This window comes from Coenobita brevimanus, chromosome 70 (genome assembly GCF_032717465.1).
Source record: "Coenobita brevimanus isolate Jiangsu-jjx chromosome 70, ASM3271746v2, whole genome shotgun sequence".
Taxonomy (NCBI): domain Eukaryota; kingdom Metazoa; phylum Arthropoda; class Malacostraca; order Decapoda; family Coenobitidae; genus Coenobita; species Coenobita brevimanus.
This window is the reverse complement of record NC_137023.1, coordinates 16,678,297-16,702,176: the sequence shown is the minus strand read 5'-3', so window position 1 is coordinate 16,702,176 and position 23,880 is coordinate 16,678,297.

Sequence of the window (23,880 nt, the reverse complement as noted above, 5' to 3'; positions counted from 1 at the left end):
AATAAAATCAGTAAATGTGGCTATATTCCGAAAATTGTGAGCATCCGGAGAGAGAGAGAGAGAGAGAGAGAGAGAGAGAGAGAGAGAGAGAGAGAGAGAGAGAGAGAGAGTGGACTCATTCAGTATTAAACATTCCTGCTAGATGTATACCTCCAAGCTCTCCTTTTATCTTCCATTTGACGAAGAATAGGAAACTATTTCAGTGCAGTATATATCAGTCTGAGGTGGTATGGCTCAACAGTAGTACTGCAGTCTGGTTCCACAAACCTTACACAGTTCTATTCAGGAGAGATGTAACTTGCTGAGTAGAGGCTGCTATGGCAACCATCCAGTGATTACAGTTAAACTACAGATATTCCATGGGTTGAGTGTTTTTATGTTTATAATGGTTATATAATTACCAAATAACTGAGGATTCTATCGCATCAGGAACAAACAGAAGCAATGTAAGTCGAAGGACCGACTAGTGACAGTGTTTAATCAAGAATGGATTGAAACGACGTATGGGTACCATGCATAATTAACCCATTGCGTCTGGGTGGCATGTATACGTGACGACCTGGGGATGTCCAAGTGGCATGTATAATGATGCAGTGCTTCAAGGCATTATTTGAATATTATGTGGGGTATATTCACCACATGCGTCCACTGGCAACCCTCCTGCACTCATCTGAGTCACTCTCCAGTTACCTGCATACTTCTGTAATGGATAAACCTACACAAAATGTTTGCCTTGTGTCCGGACCCTCAGCTGAGTGCCCACAGCCACCGACTTCAACACCAATGAAGTCCAAAGGCCAAAAAAGAAAGGCCTTAGTGATCATGCTATAGGGACAGAACTCGAGGTGACATTATCGCCAATTGTGAATGGAGAAAGGGACCCTTCCTCTGAGGAAAGTGACTACCATGTTGAGTGTTGACATTTATGCATTGCATGAGGGGGGTGGATCACTTGAGTTCTCCACTGCGTGCCATCATTTCCTCCTGTACGTTCATTTACTGTTCCCAATGATGGGAATGGTTCACAGGGTAATGACGACCTTGGAGAGGGGGATATTGGCACGGATGAGGAGATGGAAGAGGTGGTAAGGAGTGGAGAAAGTGAGGAGGAGGAGGAGGAGGTAGGGAGTGGAGAAATGGAGGAGGTGGAGAAGGAGGTAGTGAGTGGAGAAAGGGAGAAGGTGGAGGAGGGAGGGAGGAAGAAGCATGGAGAGGTGTCTCACCACCGCTATGCCCATTTACATGAATTATGGAAGCAGAAAGTTTGTTTCACGATGAAATCAGTGCCTTATTTTTTATTGAAAGTTTTCTTGTGTGTGTGTTTGTTGTGATGAAAAGTACAAATCACAGGAAGAAATTTCTTTTGTAGTGGATAATATAGTGGAGTGGAGAAAGGAAAAGGTGGAGGAGGGAGGGAGGAGGAAATGCGATCAGGCAAGCTTCTCGTTGCTGCTGTGTTTCTTTAGATGAATAATGAAAACAGAAAGTTTTTGATTCATGATGAAATCAGTGCCTTATTTTTTACTGAAAGTTTTCTTGTGGGTATATTTATTATGATGAAAAAGTACAAATCACAGGGAGGGGGGGAATCTGTGATAATGGAAAGTATTTTCTATTATCAACAGTACGAGAATACTATTTTGTTCACTTTTTTTTAGGTTTTATGTAGTAGTAGTAGTAACAGTTGTAGCAGTAGTGGTAGTAGTTGTAGTAGTGTAGTAGTGGTAGTTGTAGTAGTAGTAGTTGTAGTAGTGGTAGTTGTAGTTGTAGTAGTGGTAGTTGTAGTAGTAGTAGTTGTAATAGTGGTAGGTGTAGTTGTACTAGCAGTAATAGTATGTGTAGTAGTTGCTGTAATACCCAGATTTCTAGTGGCACAGTGGTACAAGAATCGACCGACAATGCAAGCCACACATACACTCCGTGTGTGTGTGTGTGTGTGTGTGTGTGTGTGTGTGTGTGGTGTGTGTGTGTGTGTGTGTGTGTGTGTGTGTGTGTGTGTGTGTGTGTGTGTGTGTGTGTGTGTGTGTGTGTGTGTGTGTGTGTAAAGCAGTGGTGTGGAGCAGTGGTGAGGCAAGCAGGTACCTGAGCCAGCCTGCCTCAAGTTCGTTGCTATGATTACCGGACCCGCGGCAGCAATCACGCCACACTTCTGAGAAACATACACGAAAACAGTGTTTGTGGTGGACTGCTGTCTTCTGGAAGTGTTATTACTGTGGAGGGCTAGTCTAAGCCTTAGTTGTGTCACCACACCTCTCCCATGCATTCAGATAGTGGCAAGAAAAAAAAAATGACAAAAACTGCCTTCTTTCTCCACTCACTCTCCATGACTGCACACACTTCACGGACTATATGAGGCAATCAGCTTGAAGTCGAAGGATTGGTGAGTATTATGACTCTTAGTTTTTTTATTACTGGTTAAGTATTAGCTGAGATATGAAGGTTTGGTTATAGACGATTATCTCAGAAATGACTGGCTGGGAGAAGGGCTGGCGGGAATATATGTTGGACACGAAGGGTTAAAGAAGTAATATGATTCAGTAATATCGTCAATATATTATTTTTGCTAGAATGATTCAAGGGTCCCTTTAGTAACCAAAATGAACAATGACATGATCAACTTTTCCAAGAATAACGTAATTTGAATATACAAACCATGACCACATCAGATTCTACTATAAATTTCACCATCCCTCACGAAACATTACCTTGTATCTCTGTGTTGATTTTAGGCTAATACGAATGCCTGGTTAGTACTCTTAGCCAGATGTGAGAAAGATCATGTAATTATAATAGATAACCCTTAATCGCATTGCCATTATGTATTCTTCCCGTTTTTTGCCTTTCGTCATAGGTATTGTACATTGGTTTGACCAGGTTGGTCAATGAGTATTTCCACCCGTTATTGCATAGGTTACTCATGACAACTCATTAATGACAGTGCGTAAGTGGATTATGGGCAGACATTTCCCCAGGTTCACGTACCAAAGAGATTGCATTTTATTATCAAGTGTATATTTACTCACTGTTAAAGTGTCGTTTGTTTAGAAGTTTCGCTTTCCGCGCCCTCCTGGAAAAACAGATACTGAATGACTGCTGTTTCATATCACGTTTCACCCCTCTGTATTCTTCTACTCAGGTAATAGTAATACATATGTAGTATTTCAAGCCGTAGATTTGATATTACCGACCATTTGTGTGTTAAACACTTACGTTTGTGTGTGATTTGGGTACTGGGCATGTTTTGTTTATCTTCCACTTCTGCCTTTCACGCTGATATTCAGTTATTTAATGGACGTAACATTCATAAAGCAATGAATAATGGACACGAACAACAGATGCATTTATTTTCTTTATTAATATCACAATACGTAACCACTGAAAATGGCAAAGTGGACCTTCATGTTATTTGCCCAATAAATCACAGGACTGTACGATCGTTACAAATAGCATGCAGCCCCTATCATGAAATGTGATATTTCCAAAAACGATTAACTTACATGTTAAGAGATAAATTCTGAGATCAATATCATATCTATCCTCCAAATGTGGAGGTTGCACGAATGTTTGAATATGTAAAGGCTCGGACCTTTTCTGCAGTAGAGGGATGTATTCGTATGTCTGTCATTCTCCATTACCTCATTCAGCCTTCCATCTTCACATGAACTGCATGGAGGAAACTGACGAGTTATGCTGCATAAGTGTGGGGTATTATATGTTATTGACACAATACTTTATGGAACTACGGTACATAAAGTCTATAGGTTACGATGTGTAAAACAGTTAGTTATGTCTGAAGTTCTCCTGGAAGATACAATTACACATACCCTAGCCTAGACTAATCAAGAACGCCAAACCTCTGATCAGGTGCCGATACATGACCGACACATGACCAAACACATACGTATGCCCATATACTTTAGCAGGAAGCTAGAGGGGGATGTAAGTTCGAAATCACATGCAGGAAGGTTACAGAGACAAAGAGAAGGGGTTAGACAGAGCCTGAGAATACGATCCAAGGCAGAAGGCAGGAGGTAGAGTCAGCTAGGAGGTTTGCCGTCTCACTACATTATGCTGCCAGTCACACTTTGATATAACTGTGTACAATAAACTCCATAAACCAAGAGTGCTCTGTAACTCACCTTGCTTATGATACAAAAAAAGGGAAGGTGAGAAAGAGAGAGAGAACTACCTATTCTCTCAAGTTGACAACACACCATTTTACTAAGCAGTGGCAAGTTCAAGCCATACGATGCCTCACGACTTTAAACTGGCAGTGCTTCGACGATCTACAATCAACCTCCCTATCTCTCTACGTCTATCTACGGCGAAGTCATCAACATTGATGACAGCGGTAAAATGAACTACAATCAAACCATGCCTAATGAGTTTATACGCAGCAGACAACTCTCCTGAATAGCTACAACGAGAAACAGTTACAATGATAACTACCTCTATCGACAGTTCGACAAGCCTACAAGTTCATCACAACAAGTAAGGAAAATCAAGCACAACAAGTTAAGAAGAAGAGCGAACAAGGAAGAAGCGAACAAGGAAGTGAGTGAACCGTGTGACAGCTGAGTTAATCACAACACAGCTGATCCCCACCTCTCTCCACCATTAGTACCCCCCCATCATTTCCCTCCACCCTTTCCCCACCACCACAACCTCCAGCACTTTTCCCCACCACCACCATCTTCTCCACCACAACTACCAAAGTGAGGCAGCGACTCAGCAGTGTCATCATTTCCTAAGAGCATCATAACACGTCAATCAGTCCAAGTGCCTGACATCGTCAGTCTGTCATCCTGCACCTGCCTGCCTGCGTGCCAGCCTGTCTGCCTACCCCGCAGTGATGACACCGACTGCTAACGCAGTAATGTCATGACCCTGACCTCCCTCAGTCAAACCCTACTAACACTCTTTAGCCAACATCACTGTCATCACCATCACCACTACTACAATTAATATCAGTGAGTCGGACATTTACTCTATTAGTTTAATAGTACTACTTCATTTATATACAACCATAAATATTACTCAGAGATAGACAGTATGTATCCTTACATCAAATATAATACATACATATGAAAATCTAGTTAGATCAGGGAATTAAAATATAAGTACACACATAGCCTTCATATTACAGTATTACAGTTACAAGGAACATCAGTTGAAAATGCCTAACACAAATGAAGCTAGCAACAGTATGCTATGCTTAACCACACACTTATGTACTTACAACCAGTACCTAAAGCTGAAGCGTATCAAGTTGATTTCACAACCTTTGGAGGACTTAAGCATCAAGTGATGTGTCATAAAACGAAACTAAGTGAATGCTGTACATATTGTAAATATTATTTAATTTCATATAAAATAACAGAATATGGAGTTACATATAGGTTTTAATAGCTGTGCAACATAACTAAGCCAATACACCTATCGTGTCTCATATAAACAAGTACATCAAGTATGGCTGATTCATGATATGATTGTATTGCTATTATTGTATAAATTATATACATACTGTATGTATCAGTTATATAGCTACAGTGACCACACTTGTGATTCCTGCAATTATCTTACGGTTGCTACAATTGTGTAACTACAAACACTATACAAGAGACGTGCATATGAAGTGTGGCTGCAGAGGAAGGATGAGGTGTCATATGAGAGGTATAAAGAAAAGAGGAATAAGGCGAGAAGGGCTGTGTGTGATACTAAAGTGGCAGCAGATGAAAGATGGGGTAGGCGGTTGACTGAGAATTTTCAACGGAATAAGAAAATGTTTTGGAAGGAGGTGAAAAGGGTGCAGAAGGGAGAGTCTGGCAAGGAAGAGCGAGTAAAAGCAGAGGATGGAAGGATGTTAACTGAGATGGATGCAGTAAGGAAGATATGAGCAGAGTATCTGAAAGATTGTTAAATGTAGAGGAGGAAGGGGAGGTTGAGATTGTGGTGGATGAAAGGGTGCAAGGAATAAATGTGTTGGAAGAGTTGAATGATTCTTTGATCACGAAGGAGGAAGTGCAGGAGGCAGTAAAGGAGATGAAAACAGGGAAAGCTGCAGGTATGGATGGGTGTGCTGTGGAATGCCCAAAAGGTGGTGGAGTGACTATTGTTGACTGGTTAGTAAGACTGCTGAATGTGTGCTTTGTGAAAGGTATGGTGCCAGTTGACTAGGCAAGTGCTTGTGTGGTCCCGTTGTATAAAGGTAAGGGTGATAAGTATGAATATACTAGCTTTAGAGGTGTAAACCTGTTGAGCGTTGTAGGTAAGTTGCATGGTAGAGTGTTAATTAAAAGAGTTAGACAGGGTACAGAGGGAGTGATTGGTGATGAGCAATGTGGCTTTAGGAGAGGGAGGGGTTGTGTGGATCAGGTGTGTGCTGTGAGACAAGTGTGTGAATAGTATTTAGCAAAAGGTAAGGATGTGTTTTGGGTATTCATGGATTTAGAGAAAGCGTATGATAGAAATGATAGGGAAGCTTTGTGGACTATTTTAAGATTGTATGGACTTGATGGTAGGTTACTAAAATGAGTGAAAATTTTTTATGTAAATAGTAGAGCTTGTCTAAGAGTGGAAAGTACTGTGAGAGTGGGGCTACGGCAGGGATGTTTGATGTCACCTTGGTTGTTTAAGATTTATATGGATGGTGTTGTAAGGGAGGTGAATGCAAGAGTGTTAGGTGGAGATCTGAGTCTGGTGATTGTTGATGGTAGAGAGTGGAATCTGAAGCAGCTGCTGTTTGCAGATGATACTGCACTGTTGGCTGATTCAGAGAAGAGATTGAGACAGTTGGTAGAGGAGTTTGGAAGGGTGTGTGAAAGGAGGAAATTGACAGTAAATGAGAATAAAAGTAAAGTGATGAAGTGTACGAGGTTGGTAGATGGTAGGAGGATGAGTATATTTGTGAACAGTGAGTTGCTTGAGGAGGTAGAGTGTTTTTAATTATTTAGGGTCACATGTTTCTATGGATGGAAGAATAGATGCAGAAGTGAAGTTTAGAATGAATGAAGTAGGAAAGGTGTTGGGAGGAATGAAAAAAGTGTTAGATGTCGTTTGCTTAGAATGGATGTAAAAAGAAGGGTGTATGAGATTGTTGTGGTACCGACTGCGTTATATGGGGCTGAAACATGGAATATGGGTGTAGCAGAGAGGAAAAGTTTGAATGTAATGGAGATGTATCTGAAGTGTATGCGTGGAGTGACGAGTATGGATTGAGTAAGAAATGAAGTGCGAAGGAGAACTGGAGTTGTTCGGGAGATGGCTGATCGAATTGAGCAGAGAGTGTTGCGATGGTTTGGGCATATGGAGAAATTGGGTAATAAGCGATTGGTGAAAAAGATAACTAGGTCTGATGTGAGGGGTGTAAGGTTGAGAGGAAGACCAGGAATAGGATGGATGGACAGTGTGAAGAGAGCGTGGTCACGACTGGGATATCTGTTGAGCAATGAAGAGTGGCTGTGCGTGATAGAACTGACAGGAGAGAAACTGTGAATGAATAAATGAAGTAGCCATGAGGGGATATTCTCCCGCATTTGTCTGATCAGCTGATCAGGTCAGGTGCAGGTAAAGGGATGGGTCTATTATGATATGGCAGGGGTACACCAGCTCTGTTGTCGGGCCCTGCTGAGGATGTCACTGACTGCACTGTGCACTTGACCCTCGTGCAATGTGGTGCGGTGAGGATCTGTCCCTTCTCCCCTTTAGAGCTGAGATGTGAATGAATGTGTTTGAGTGGATGAGTAAATTGGGAGTGTGACATCCTGTCTCGGCTACCTCCCTTTCCTTGGGGGAAGCAGCCTAGGTATATAGATAGATAGACAAACACTAGCATTACTTCAGTTGGTACAATTGCTACAGTTATGTAACTACACACAGTAGCATTACTGCAGTTATATTACAGTTGCTACAATTCTGTAACTACAGTTTTATTGCAACCACAGTTATATAACAGTTGCATTAACAAGATGTAGCTACAATTTTATTGCAACCACTGTTATGTAACAGTTGCATTAACTACAGTAGATGTAATTACAGTTTAACTGCAACCACAATTATGTAACAGTTGCATTAACACAATGTTATGATACAGTCATACTTGCTTAACAGTTGCATTTAAACAATGTAACTTCAATTGCATTAACACGATGTAACTGCAATTATGATACAATATACCTTCATTTATGTTACTTTTACGTTAGTATGTATTTCACTTAACTAGCTTACAAGTTGATGGTAATGTGTTAATAATATGCATTAATATGTTATGACAATATTTTGTGTCGTTAATATGACAGTTTGGCATGACCGAGCACTAGGTAGACATAATATGTTATGACACAACACTATATGTAACTACGGTATGTAGCTACATAGCTATAGGTAACAATATGTATAACAGGTAGTTATGTCTGAAGTTCTCCAGGACGAGACAACTACACACACCCTAGCCTAGACTAGTCAAGAATGCCAATTACTCGTACCTCTGATCAGGTGCCAGAAACACGACTGACACACACACATCAACACGTACAGTCAGGGAAAATTCCGTATTACCCACCTCCTGAAACACTGGTGTGAGACAGGTGAATGTGAAGAGGCAGCCAGACCTCACATATCTGGTAACTGTGAGTGTGAAGGAGGGGGAGGCGGAGGATTGGGGTCAGAGGAGGGTTTAGTGATAGATTGGGAAAAGCGTGTAGGTCTGCAATGTATGAGTTGGACGGTGTATTTGAGTTACTTTGGTAAGGATAGATGACAACATGATGCTAACATTTTATGAGGAAAATTTCGTATATGTAAAGTTAGTGTTGTCAGGAAAATTATGGAAGTTTGCTGGGTTCGGAGGGAGGTTTGAATGCTTTCATTCCATCTCAACTTTAACATGAGATGTTTCCCTAGGAGATATTCATAATGATAAAACATATATTTATATTTTGTGTTGGCTCGATAACAAAATCACTATATTTTCTATCCATTAATTCTTATGTTTATTAATTCATACTCTGTCATCCCACAGTAAACCTCCGCCTGCAAATATTTCCAGTGTTATTCTGGTAATTGTTCATCTCGAACTTGGAATCAAGTGTAGTGTGTAGTAGTAGTAGTAATAATAATAATAATAATAATAATAATAATAAATGTATATGAGAGATTAACAGGTTTTTCGTTTTCCTTTAGACAAAATGACATGGGAAATCCTAATTATAAGATCAGTTTCTGTAACTATCATTCCTATCGATCATTACAAAACGAAGGCATAGACGCGTCCCTTTGACAGTAAACATATATTGATACTGCGACGTGAGCAACTCATATATTGATACTGCGACGTGAGCAACTCTCTAAACCCTCCCACCCCCGGCCACCCACCCTTCCACTCACAGTTACCAGACAAATGGGGTTTGACTGCTGCTTCGTGACTGTTGGTCGACCACCAGTGCTCCGAACAGTGTGTAATGTCGAACTTTCCTTGACTGTACGCACAACACACACTTTTGCCGAAAGCTGGAGGGGAATATGAGTCCGAAATTACATGTTAGAGAACCCGACAGAGAGCAAGAGAGAAGGGGTTAGACAGAGCCCGAGAATACAATCTAGGGCAGAAGACAGGAGACTGGCTCAGCTAAGAGGTTTGCAGTCACGCTACGTTATGCTGTCAGTCACACTTCAGTATAACTGTATACAATAAACTCGATAACCCAAGAGTACTCTGTACCTCATCTCGCTTATGATACAAAAAGGGGGAAGGTGAGAAAGACAGAAACCTACCTATTCACTCAAGTCGACGACACACCATTTTACTAAGCAGCAGCATATTCGACGCCTCACGACTATATTCTGGTGCTTCGACGATCTACAACCAACCCCCCTATCTCTATACGTATGTCGAGGACGTAGAGAGATAGTTTAACTACGGTAAACTACGATACACTATGTTCATCGATATAAGATTATGATATAAGCACTGTATGCCATGTGATTTTTTTTATTCTCCTGTATCGTAATCGAGACACTGAAGCCTCTCAAATCACTATGTGTGTGTGTGTGTGTGTGTGTGTGTGTGTGTGTGTGTGTGTGTGTGTGTGTGTGTGTGTGTGTGTGTGTGTGTGTGTGTGTGTGTGTGTGTGCATCCGAGGTGATGGTAGCTTTTGCTGCCACGAGTTATCAGATGCTTCAGCATCCCAACGTGAACCGGAGAGATGAGAGGCTGCTGCTCAAAGAGTGCATTATCACACTCCGTGATAATGGGTTATCTCAAAGGGGAATAACATGTGAAGTTGGCCTGAGTACCAGTACAGTCACGAAGTGGATTAGAAGATGAGAGGAGAGTGGGGACTTGAATGACCTGTGTAAGTAGTATTTATATGTAAGTATTTTGTAACCTGTTTATAGTTTTTGCATTATGGACGGAGATCGCTAACGTAAAATGAACTGCAGATAACCTAGCTCTTCAAAATTCTGGCAGCAACATATTAGTGATAAAAATGAAATAGCGAGATAGTTTAGATGGAATCATCGTTAACCCTTTTAACTGGAACTTATAATACTAAAACACCTGACCTTCATCATATACCCTTTATTCATAACGGTTTAAGGTGTTCATTTATGATGTCAGCACCGATACTAGATCTGTGTTACCATGATATCTTAATAATATATTTCATTATTTTTTTTTATTAGTAGGGAGACTGAGGATCCCTCGACGACGAATGGAGGCGGAAGACACTGCAGTCATAATTTTTTTTTTTTTTTCATAATAATCATGGCGGCGCAACTGCCAGGGTCATATGCCGCCGTATAACAAAGAAGCAAAAAGGAAAAACAAAAAACAGAGGATAAGCCACACAATCAAAAAGGAGAAATTCTAAATATCCTTAAGAAGTCCTGCCTCCTTCACAAAGGAGAGGGTTGCCCCTCCCAAGACACAGGCATCCTCCCCAAGCACGGAGGAAAGATGATACACACCACCATCCGTTTGGTGGTCAGAGAGGAACCGACGCCGCAAATCCTCAAGACTAGGACACTCCACCAACAGGTGCCGAACAGTCAAGGGAACCAGACAGTCATCACAGAATGGAGGAGGAGCCCTCTCCATTAAAAAACCGTGAGAGAAACGGGTGTGGCCAATGCGGAGGCGGCACAAAGCAGTCTCCCATTGACGAGGGAAGCCCTGGTAACTGAATGAGCCCACCTTCTGGCAAATCGAGCGCAACTTATTGGCACCCACAGCATCCCAATGCTCCAGCCAACAGCACCAAACCCTGAAGGCAATAAAGGAGCACATATCTGCAGCAGGCAGACGATACAGAGGGGACTGTGCAAGAGGGGGACGAGCTGCTGCCGCCTTGGCCAGCTGATCAGCTCGTTCATTCCCTGCCACTCCTACATGAGCTGGAACCCAACAGAAATCTACATGACATCCACGACGCCCTAAAAGGAAATCCACTCTAAAATGGATAAAACCAAAGGATGAGAGGGATTAAAAGACTCCATTGCAGAAAGAGCACTTTGTGAGTCACTAAAAACAGTAAAAGCACTGTGGGGGAGAGTGAAGAGAATTTGAAGGGCAAATAAAATAGCAGTCAGCTCAGCCATAAAAACAGAAACAGTCACAGGGAGGCTCCCACCTCGACAGAAGGTGGAAAACACCACACCAAAGCCCACACCCGCATCAGACTTAGATCCATCAGTATAAACTGGTATGGAGTCCCCATGAGAAGAGGCATGCTCTAAAAACAGAAAATAAAACCTGAGAAGGAAGGGAGGCCTTACTGGATGAGAAGAAACGACAAAATGTCACCCTGGGGAGAAGCCAGTAGCCCACCCTCGGAACACGGTGGGGAGTGATCGGCACAGAAGGAACAGAGAAGCTAGACATAACTGACTGCACCCTGAAACCAAAGGGCTTTGGAAAGGATGGCCGAATGGCAAAAATAGGTGACCGAGAATCTTGAGAGACCTTGACAAAGGGCACAGAGTCTGGGAGACGAGATAAGCGATACCAACATCACATCAAAAGGGAAGAGGAAGGACACCAGCATCAGCCAACAAACTCGAAATTGGGGAAGATCAGAATGCCCAAGTGGCGAGACGAACACCAGCATGATGTATGGAATCTAAAATACGAAGCCGGGCTTCTGAGGCAGAGGAATAAACTTCACATCCATAATGAAGTTTGGATAAAATCAGAGACTGATGCAAGAGGAGGAGGGTCTTGCGATCAGCTCCCCAGTATGTGTGTGCTAAAACTTTCAAGAGACCCAAATGCTCTGAGACACTCAGCTTTTACGTACCTCAAATGAGGGACCCAAGTCAACCGGCTGTCAAAAATCAGCCCTAAAAACCGGGTTTCATTTAAACACGAAATACGACGCCCGTCTAAAAAAAGGTTTGGGTCAGGGTGGACTCCACGAACGCGGCAAAAATGCATGGCAACGGTCTTCTTGAAGGAAAATCGAAAACCTCGTTCATCAGCCCATCTAGAGACACGGTTGAGAGCCATTTGCATCCTCCTTTCTGCCACTGACATCCGTGAGGCAGTGACAGAGATTGATAAATCGTCAACATAGAGAGAGCCACGAACACCATCAGGGAGCACAGAAATAACGTTGTTAATTGCCAATGCGAAAAGGGTAACACTTAGTATGCTCCCTTGTGGCACACCATCCTCAAGGGGACGTGCAGTAGACAGCTCACTCCCGACTCGGACCCGAATAAAACGATTAGATAAAAACTCCCGGATAAAAGTGGGGAGTCGCCCACGGAGACCAAACTCATAAAGAGATTGCAATATACCATGATGCCAGGAAGTGTCGTACGCCTTCTCCAAATCAAAGAACACTGTGATATGATGCTGGTTAGTTGCAAAAGCCTGGCAGATGGAAGATTCTAAAGAAAGGAGAGCATCTGTGGTCGACCGCATCTTCCAAAACCCACACTGGACTGGAGACAAGTAACCACCCTTCTCTAAGTACCACACGAGCCGACTATTCACCATCTTTTTGAGGACCTTACAAAGGCAAGATGTCAGTGAGATAGGGCGATAATTAGTGGCCTGCAAGTGATCCTTACCCGGCTTAGGGATGGGGAGAACCACAGCAACACCCCATGAGGTCGGAAACCCACCATTGCACCAAATTCTGTTATACAGTGACAACAGAAAATGAAGGGCTGCATCAGGCAAGTGGTGTAAGAAGGCATATGGGACATCATCCAAGCCTGGAGACGAGTCGTGACACTGCGACAATGCCGTCTGAAGTTCAGAAGCAGAAAAAGCAACATTATACGACTCCTCCGCAGTAGATGGAAAACTAATGAAAAGATTCCAGGTGCCGTCGGCGGCGTGCCGACGGGGATGAGGTGTCCTTCCTAGAGACATTAGCAAAATGAGCTGCAAATATCTTGGCAACAGACGAAGAATGAGCCACCACCACACCTGCATGAGATAAAACAGGAGGAGAGGGAATGGGAAATTTCCCTGAAATCTTCCTCACCCGTTTCCACACTTTTGTGAGAGGAGTCTGTGAAGAAATTGAAGAAACAAATGATGCCCAAGACTTCCTCCTAGCCTCCTTTGTAACCCGCTGGGGATGAGCTTGGGCCCTCCTATACGCCGCTAAGTAACCAGGGTCACCTTTGTGACGACGAAGTCGGGAGAAAGCAGCACGTTTAGCTCGAACAGCAGAAGCACACTCATCAGTCCACCAGGGAACTGGACGGCAAGGAAAGTGACCAGCTGTTCTCGGAATACTCTGCAGTGCTGCCGAGTGTAGTAAGTCTGTGAAATACTCAACAGCAGCATCAGTGCTGACAAAATCCTCCACACATCGGTTCGGGGAACACAGCTCCTGAAAAACTGGCCAGACCGCCCTATCCAAGCTCCAGCGGGGAAGACGACGCTGAGGCTCCATTGAATAATATTAGCCATTAAAACTATTGAAATAAAAAGGGGCAGGGGAGAGGGACAAACAGAAAACCATAAAAAAATACTAAAAATATTAAAATGGAGGAACTATATACACAAAAGAAAGGGTCACTTAGTGTAAAACACTGAGCGACCCTGGGAGACAATCTTCTTGGGAATGCGGATACGCCCACTAAGGGGCTTGTCACGGGCAGCAGCATGGCTAGAACGAGGGCCTGGGGTCTGCAAAGTATTGGGAGACTTCACAGACACCCGTCGCTGCCCAGCAGGAGAGGAAGTGCTACTCCGAACCCTGCCCGGGGCCCCCAGTGAACCAAGAGGTCGAGCAGGAGGGATTGGGGTCCTGGCCTCCAAACGTGGAGGGGGCAGGACAGGATCCTCCGAGGTAACCGGAGGAGGAACATCCGATACCCCGGAGGAAGAGGTGCCAGACTGACCTGACACCCCAGAATCCCCCGAAGACCCAGAAGTAGGGTCCGAGGGCTGTTGCACAGATGGACTAACTACAGAGGATGTGGACTCCACGACCGACACCTTGCTTGGAGGATCTTCAAGACTCAAAGACTCTGAGGAACCACGATGACGTTTAGCAAATGAAGAATGTGCACCATGACTACCAGGGGATATCATAGATGTAGAGGTCGAGTCTTGAACTGTAGCGGCAACCATCTCAAGTGCGGGAGATTGTTGCACTGACATGGAATCAGCAGATGAAGGCATAGGAGCTGACACAACAGGAGGAACTCAGGTCTGCTGCTGGACAGGATGACGAGGACGACTATGACCGGACAAAACTGACGCATAAGACACTCCGTTACGGAAAACAGATGACATGGCTCTACTCCTGGCCTCAGGAAAGTTTATTTTATCACGATTACGGATGAGAAGGACCTCCTTCTCCAAGTAAAACCGGGCACAGTCTTTAGATGAAGCAGGATGTGCCTCACCACAGTGCAAACAACAAACAGGTCCAGGACAGTCCTGTCCTGCATGAGTGGATGCTCCACAACTGACACACACCACTGGGAGGCCCTGTTGCAAACGACGACAGACTCGCCCAACATGCCCATACATCTGACAGTGGTAGCAGCGTCGTGGATTTGGTACAAAGGGTTTGACCCTAAGGGACAATCAAGCCACCTTGATGGATGAAGGGAGAACAGTACAGTCGAACGTCAGCAACAAGGATGGAGTTGGGGTAAGAACACCATCAACCTTCTTCTGAAACCTCTCCACTTTAACAACCTTGTGGACCTGGAGTTCTTCAAGCAGCTTCTCTTCACTGTAACGCAATAACTCTTTGGAGAAAACAACACCTCGACTATGACTGAAAAAGGCATGAGGAACACAAGTGAACAGCGCATCCGGGTCCTTACACTAGGCAGCCAGCCGGGAACCCTCTTCAGGGGATGTAACCTCCACTAGGAGGCTACCATTCCCCTGAGGTGAAATCTTCTGCTCTCTCCCACAGATTGACATAATGCGCTGATGAACAGTAAAAATGTCCAGATTCCCAATAGGCTGACGATCCAAAGTACGAATGGTGTAGTACCTTGGGAAATCAACCCTCTCAAAGACACCTGGCAGGACCTCACGGGCATGTCCACAAGATGTTGTTGTCTGTTGCCGGATCTTCTTCTTTGTAGTGGCCACTGACCGCAAACCACTGGAACCAGGCAGGTATGGTTCCAAGGTGGCAATGTGGGCCTCACCAGCCAGAGGCACACGAGGCGCACAGGAGGGAGACTGTGAAGGATGGTCAGGGACGGAACCAGGGTCGTCAGCTGCAAGAATGGTGAAGGAAGCCATATATAATAATAACCACCTTCATTCCCCCACCCCTCCACCCACCATGGAGCCCAACAAGGGGAGTCCATATGCCAGGGAAAATACCACTGGCGACCCCAGAGGTAGTGGGAAAGTATACGCAGGTAACCACCAAGGGACCCTGACAAGGGTGACTCCAGGACGATAGGAGCCACCAAGTCCCCCAGTGCCCGCTTGACCCTAAAGTCACTAGGTGACTAGCCTGGACGGCTAGCCAGTGACCAGCCGTTTGACCTGGTCGGGCCCAACCAGGCCACCCGTCTAGCCAGAATAAGGGACCAAAGAGGTGTATTGCTAGCTGCAGGGCCCACCATGCAGCATCGCTCAACCTCCAGGACTCCCGTCTCCCAGCATTACGGGACACCACGCACGGCAAACACGTGGGGAGGCAACAGTCCCGCCCTAGATGGCAAATGGGCAGGGACTGACATCACCAGTAGGCCTCCTCTACCAGTGATGTAGGGAGTGCTTGGTCCACGAGGCCGACAAATGCCGAACATTACAAAGGTAGGCATGCCTCCCAAGTAGGTGGCACTGCCAACCACGCTTCAAGCCCCACCACCACGTCAAGGTGACCCCCTACAGTGGGGCACTGCAGTCATAAATCCTGCAGAGGTAAACCCACTTACAAACGCGGTGGCTATTAGAGAAAGCCACAACCTGGAAGTCTCATTATTGATTGTCAGGGAAATATTGCATAAGGGAGTGATACATCATCGTGTACACGCTAAGAAGGAACGTCTGACTGAACTCAAAGCAGGGAGGTTACCCTTCGCTCAACTCCACTCACAGCAAGCCCTAGAAATTTGGTCCAGAGTTGTGTTCACGGATGAGAAGTGCTTCTCCTCCGTGACTCATGGCAGGGTTCACTGCTGGAGGAGAGACAACACCCGGTATGAGCTGTACTAACGATGTATTATTTTTAATCTAAGAGGGAAGGGAACCTACAGTAGATTTGCATTAATAAATATTCATGAATATTCATACTCAAATATATATTTAACCTAACAGTTCTTAAGGGCTATGTAAATCTTGGATATCTTAGTAATATAATTCATTTTCCCCCTCACACAGCTATGATCAGCCCAACATATGGGAGGAGGCACGGTCAGGCCACGTTACGTGCAAGGTCTGGGTCTATGTGGTTATGCATGGACTGGGTGACGTCTTTTACATCGAGGGTCGCTTTGCTTTGCCAAAATATATCCAATTATTAGAGGAACGATTTTTACCATCACTGCGAGACAGGAGGTTTCCGTTCCCCGAAGGGCCGATAATATTCAAGGACGGCAGGAGCCTCATACACACTGCCCACGCTGTTCAGTGATGGCTAGACGAGCACAACAATCTTCAACTTCCTTTCAGCTTCTTAACTGGCACAGTAAGGGAGCGGACCTCAATACTAACGAACATGTCTGGGCTGAAATGGCTAACACCTGGGAACCAGGAAAGGTGAGATAGCAACTACTCAATCACGTCAACGCCGAGTAGGAAATCCTCTGACGTAGGCCACAGTTTATCAGGGTTCTGGTCTCCTCAATGACTGATAAAAGGGGAGGGGGGAGCTGGACTAAGTACTATGTGTTAGGGATGTGATTTTGTAATGGTTACAAAAATGTATCATTGTTTACTAGTATTATGTCTTATGCTTACAGTGTATTAATCCCTAGCAGAAGTAGTATATTAAGTTCCTAGTTGTTTTTGGTTTTATGTTTCGTGTATCCCCTCCCGATATCCATGTTAGATACTTTCACATTGTCATAAATCAGTACAATGTGATAATAATAAAATGTTGATAAGGTAACTGATATCTGAATATATCCATTACAAAGCATTAATGAAGAATGTTAAGCTAATGATGTGCTCCTTGCTTACACACAGGCAAGTGAATAGCTATAAGACAGTCCAGATAGCATACTGTTATGAAAAACACACACACACACACACACACACACACACACACACACACACACACACACACACACACACACACACACACACACACACACACACACACACACACACAGACACACACACACACACACAGACACACACACACACACACACACACACACACACACACACACACACACACACACACACACACACACACACACACACACACACACACACACACACACACACACACACACACACACACACACACACACAAATGGAAACCACAGCCAGGGGATACATAATGTGTATTAAATGTCTGTTTATTCATTGTTTTGGAAGATTTGGTAGGTTCTGATGGCAGTGGGTGTGAGTAAAGAAAATGCCAAAATTTGTCATTGGGTTGAGGCTACCATAACTAATACAGTAGGTGAAGGCTCCACAGCTTGTGAATGGGAACTCCCATCCCGCCTCTTTCAGCAAGGTTTTCCTGCGGTTTACGTATCACATATCGCACCTATTCTATCACTGCTGAATGACATTTGATGCCAGGTATGACAGGTTAATTTCCATTATGTATTGGATGAGTGAACCAGGGGAAATGGCTTTCCACATTCCACTTACTCACTGTGATTTATGATTTTTCGTGAGTAACCTATACAATTATGGGTGGAAATATTCATTCAACAGCGTGGTCGAACTAATGCACGGTATCTATGACGAAAGGCAAAAATCGGGAAGAATGCATAATGGCAAAGCGGTAAATGATTTAACTCCTCTAATATACTATAGCACTAGCCGTGTGTGTGTGTGTGTGTGTGTGTGTGTGTGTGTGTGTGTGTGTGTGTGTGTGTGTGTGTAGCTGAAACTAAACATTCAAATCGCACCAAAACTGGCACAAAAAACTCAAAAAATTCGATGTGAAAAAATCTTTGTCTTATCACGATTGAAAATTTTTTACTATATTTAATGAGCGATCACATTTTGACCCAAAAACGCAGCTCCAGGCGCCCGGCATAGGATCTCCGTACAATTTTTTGCCCATAGGTACAACTAAAATAAACTACAGCAGCGCGAGAGCCCTCTGCAGGAGCAAGTGCGAGGGGCCCGAAGGGCGCACGAGCACTTGTATAATTACATAACCTTTCTCGCATATGGCTGAGTCGTGTAATATTACTTTCACTCATATTAATCACAGACTAGGCATTCGTATTAGCCTACAAGCCACACAGAGATACAAGGTAATGTCTCGTGAGGGATGGTGAATTATATTGTGGAATATGATGTGGTTAAGGTTAGTATAATTAAATTGCTTTATTCTTTGAAAAAAAAAAAGTTGATCATGTCATCATTCAGTTTGGTTACTGAAGGGATCGTTGAATTGTTCTGGCAAAAATAATAGATTGAGATATTACTGAATCATACTACTTCTTTAATTATGCTTGGTACCCATATTGTCGTTTCAATCTTTTCCCGATAAAATGCTGTCATTAGTCGGTCCTTCCACTTACATTGCTTCTGTTTGTTATTGATGTAATAGAATCCTCAGTTATTTGGTAATATAATTATGTAATCAATATAAACATAAAAGCACTCAACCCATGGAATATCCTTAGTTTATCTGCAGTCTCTGGATGGTTGCCATAGCAACCTCTACTCAGCGAGTTATATCTCGCCTGAATAGTATCGTGTAAGGTTTGTGGAACCAAATTTCAGTACTATTGTTCTCATGCCACCTCGGACTAACATATACTGCACTGAAACAGTTTCCTATTCTTCGTCAAGTGGAAGACAAAAGGAGAGTCTGGAGGTATACATCTAACAGGAACGTTTAATGCTGAATGAGTCCGATCTCTCTCTCTCTCTCTCTCTGAGCCTTCAGCCGTGGTATCCTTTTCTCCTGCTCCTATGATTATACTGTGGCACTGCATTAGTATTAAGGCCAGACTGCCTCGTAGGGACCGTAAGGTCTGTGTGGTCTGTGTATCTATGTAATTCATGTAACTATGTAACTCTCTCTCTCTCTCTCTCTCTCTCTCTCTCTCTCCGGGTCCTCACAGTTTTCTGAATATTCAGTAGCTACGTTTACCGATTTTATTTTAGGGTAGAGTTACTAAACATGTATTCTTTCCATTACATTTTGCCATCTGTTATAACGATGAACAAATCTTCACTATCTCCAACTAGGGGAAGGGGTGACTTTACTCCCGAAGTGATTGTTCGAGCGAGAGAAGTTAGCGAGAACTTCAAATTGTCACAGTTTGGACGCCTGACATATTATGTACCCAGGAGAATAATTTGTGGCATCAGCAAGAAATGGGGGCAGGGGTCGGGAGGAAAACTCTGTAGTACAGTAGCGAACTTTTTTTTTTTTTTTTTTTTTTTAAAATATCTCAGCCAATTTTGAAGTTACGAGAAAGATAGAAACCAATTTGGAAATCGCATACAAATTCTCTATTTTCTTTCCACAGACACCCTGTAATTCCCAATAGTTTTCCGTAAATCGAGGAAACAATTTTTTATAAGGCAGATTAGTGTAACAGCAGGCTGCGCAAGAAGTAATGGTCTAAGGATGCATGAGTAGTGCAGCAGTAATATCCGACGATTGCTGAGTGCAATCAGGTTTTGCCATTTCATAACAAATAATACCTACTGTTTGGCCCTAGACCTAAACTTAATACAAGAGGAGTATTTTTTTTTTTTTAAGTGCGAGGGAATATACGAGTAGTTGATGTAATCTAAGAAGTTCGTTATAGTATTTTCAGGTCGGGAAAACAAAGGAAGATGATGAGCCACATGAGACAATATTCAGCACCGCATGACATGCTCGCAGGCTCGCTTGAACGCCTATTCCATGTTTATATCATCTCTGGTTCGGAAACTGTGTAACTATTGCCCTCATTTTTTTTTGTAATTTATGCATCCCCTATATTAAGCTCAGGGGAGCGCAGTAGCTCGGTGGTAGGGGGTTGGGCTCGTAATCGTGAGGTTGCGAGTTCGCGCCCTGCCTGGTGGCTGATGTGCTGGGAGGGGTAGCGCTCTCCTGTAACCCTAGCAGGACTATATGATCTGATGAGGTCTAGCTTGGGGATTAATCCCCTATATTAAGCTCAAAATTGCACCATTACTACTAACAATCTGCAGTACTGGAGACTGGAAGTTATATGAATATCCTCTTGAACTCAGTTTTGAATCTATATTCGAGACATGGCGGTCCATTCCAAGAAACGCTGTGTGTGAGTTGGTGAGGAGGTTTGGGCTGCGACCTGCCATCAGGTACAGTAAGAGTGGTAAGGGCTGAGAACACTCTTTAACAGGTGCTTCATGAATTTGTGAATGGAGCCGTACAATGCAAGAAGCCTCGCGACGGTTACAAAGTTGACACATTAACCTCTATCCGCCGGCTGACGTGTATGCACGACAGGCTGCTTCCCCCAAGGAAAGGGAGGTAGCCGAGACAGGACGACACACTCCCCATTTACTCATCCATTCAAACACATTCATTCGCATCTTTGCCTCAAAGGGCAGAACGGACAGATCCTCACCGCACCACACCGCACAAGGGTCAACTGCGCAATGCAATCCGTGACATCTGCAGCAGGGCCTGACAGTAGAGCTGGTTTAACCCTGCCACATCATAACAGACCCATCCCCTTACCCGCACCTGATCTGACTTGCTGATCAGACCAAATGCGGGAGAATATCCCCTCAGGGTTGCATCATCACTTATTCATTCACAATTTCTCTCCATTTATTTCTGTCACGCACAGCCACTCTTCCTTTTTCAACAGACATTCCTCTTTCATCCAGCACTCTCTTCACACTGTCTATCCATCCTATTCGTGGTCTTCCTCTCAGCCTTACACCTCTCACATCAGATCTAGTTATCTTTTTCACCAATTGCTCATTAACCATTCTCTCCATATGCCCAACCCATCGCAACACCCTCTGCTCAACTCTACCAGCCATCTCCCGAACAACTCCAGTTCTCCTTCACACTTCATCATTTCACACTCGATCCACACGAGTCACTCCACACATACTCCTCAGACACCTCATCTCGATTACATTCAAACTTTTCCTCTCTGCTACACCCATATTCCAAGTTTCAGCCCCATATAACACAGTCGGTACCACAACACCCTCATACAGCCTTCTCTTTACATCCATTCTAAGCGAACGACATCTAAACACTTTTCATTACTCCCAACACCTTTCCTACTTCATTTACTCTAAACTTCACTTCTGCATCTATTCTTCCATCCACTGCAACATGTGACCCTAGATATTTAAAACATTCTACCTCCCCAAGCAACTCACCATTCAAAACTATATTCATCCCCCTACCATCTACCAACCTCGTACACTTCATCACTTTACTCTTATTCTCATTTACTTTCAATTTCCTCCTTTCACACACCCTTCCAGACTCCAATACCAATTGTCTTAATCTCTCCTCTGAATCAACCACCAGTGCAGTATCATCTGCAAACAGCAGCTGCTTCAGATTCCACTCTCCACCATCAACATTCACCAGACTCAGACCTCCACCTGAAACTTGCATTCACATCCCTTACCACAACACCATCCATGTAAATATTAAACAACCAAGGTGACATCACCCATCCCTGTCGCAGCCCCACTCTCACGGGAAACCAATCACTCACAGCATTTCCCACTCTTACACATGTTCTACTATTTACATAAAAACTTTTCACCCCTTTTATTAACCTACCATCACGTCCATACAATGTTAAAACAGTCCACAAAGCCTCCCTATCAATTCTATCATACGCTTTCTCTAAATCCATGAATGCCCAAAACACATCCTTACCTTTCGCTTAATACTTTTCACACACTTGTCTCACAGCAAACACCTGATCCACGCATCCCCTCCCTTTCCTAAAGCCACACTGCTCATCACCAATCACTCCCTCTGTACCCTTTCTAATTCTGATAATTAACACTCTACCATAAACCTTACCTACAACACTCAACAGACTTATACCCCTAAAGCTAGTACATTCATACTTATCACCCCTGCCTTTATGCAACGGGACCACACAAGCACTTACCCAGTCAAATGGCACCATACCTTTCACAAAGCACACATTCAACAATCTTACTAACCAGTCAACAATAGTCACTCCAGCACCCTTCAGGCATTCCACAGCACACCCATCCATACCTGCAGCTTTCCCTGTTTTCATCTCCTTTACTGCCTTCTCCACTTCCTCCTTCGTGATCAAAGAATCATTCAACTCTCCCATATATATATATATATATATATATATATATATATATATATATATATATATATATATATATATATATATAAACGTTGACATGAGAAAGATTCCTGGGTATGAAGGAGCGGCTGAGCCTCGGAGAAAGCGATTATGAAGTTTAAATGAGGACTCAAACCACAAAAAAAAAGTAGATAAAAACTACCGTACATCTCAAGCAGCCGTTTCTAACGTTGGCTTGGTTTCGATTTTGATCCTTATATTCATCCGTTTACATAACTACATAGGATTAATTGACAGTTTTTGGAAATGTATATCTCTCAGAACGGTAACATAAACATCCCAGATGAAATAAGTAATGGAAAGGTATTCTAAAAAATACTGCTCACAGTGTTTGATAGGTCACTGCGTGAAAAGTAAATGAATGCACAATTCTGATAATTATGATACTGTACTCAGATAATAATGAGGTTCCATTACAGACAGTCTTCAGTCATTCAATAAATAAAGATTGAAAATAACGTGAACACACACACACACACACACACACACACACACACACATATATATATATATATATATATATATATATATATATATTATGTTCGAATTATTAATCCTGCGAATTGGGATGGTACCACTTTAGGGACCTCTCCTAAACCGCTGGTTGAGATTCAGACTGTCTGTATGTCTGTCCTATTGTGTGTGTGTGTGTGTGTGTGTGTGTGTGTGTGTGTGTGTGTGTGTGTGTGTGTGTGTGTGTATTTTACCTCCTCCTATGCTATTTCATGGATCTGAATGAAACTTTCCAGGAGAGTTCGTCTGATTAATAGGAAAATTATCCACTCTTTATAATTTTCCAGTCATGGTTTTTAGGGGAAGACCACCTCCGTCACCAAATAAAAAATTCTCAAAAGTAGTGAAAGGACAGATATGGGTCTGATATTTCAGCACAAGTCGTACAATGGAGTCGCATCCGTAATG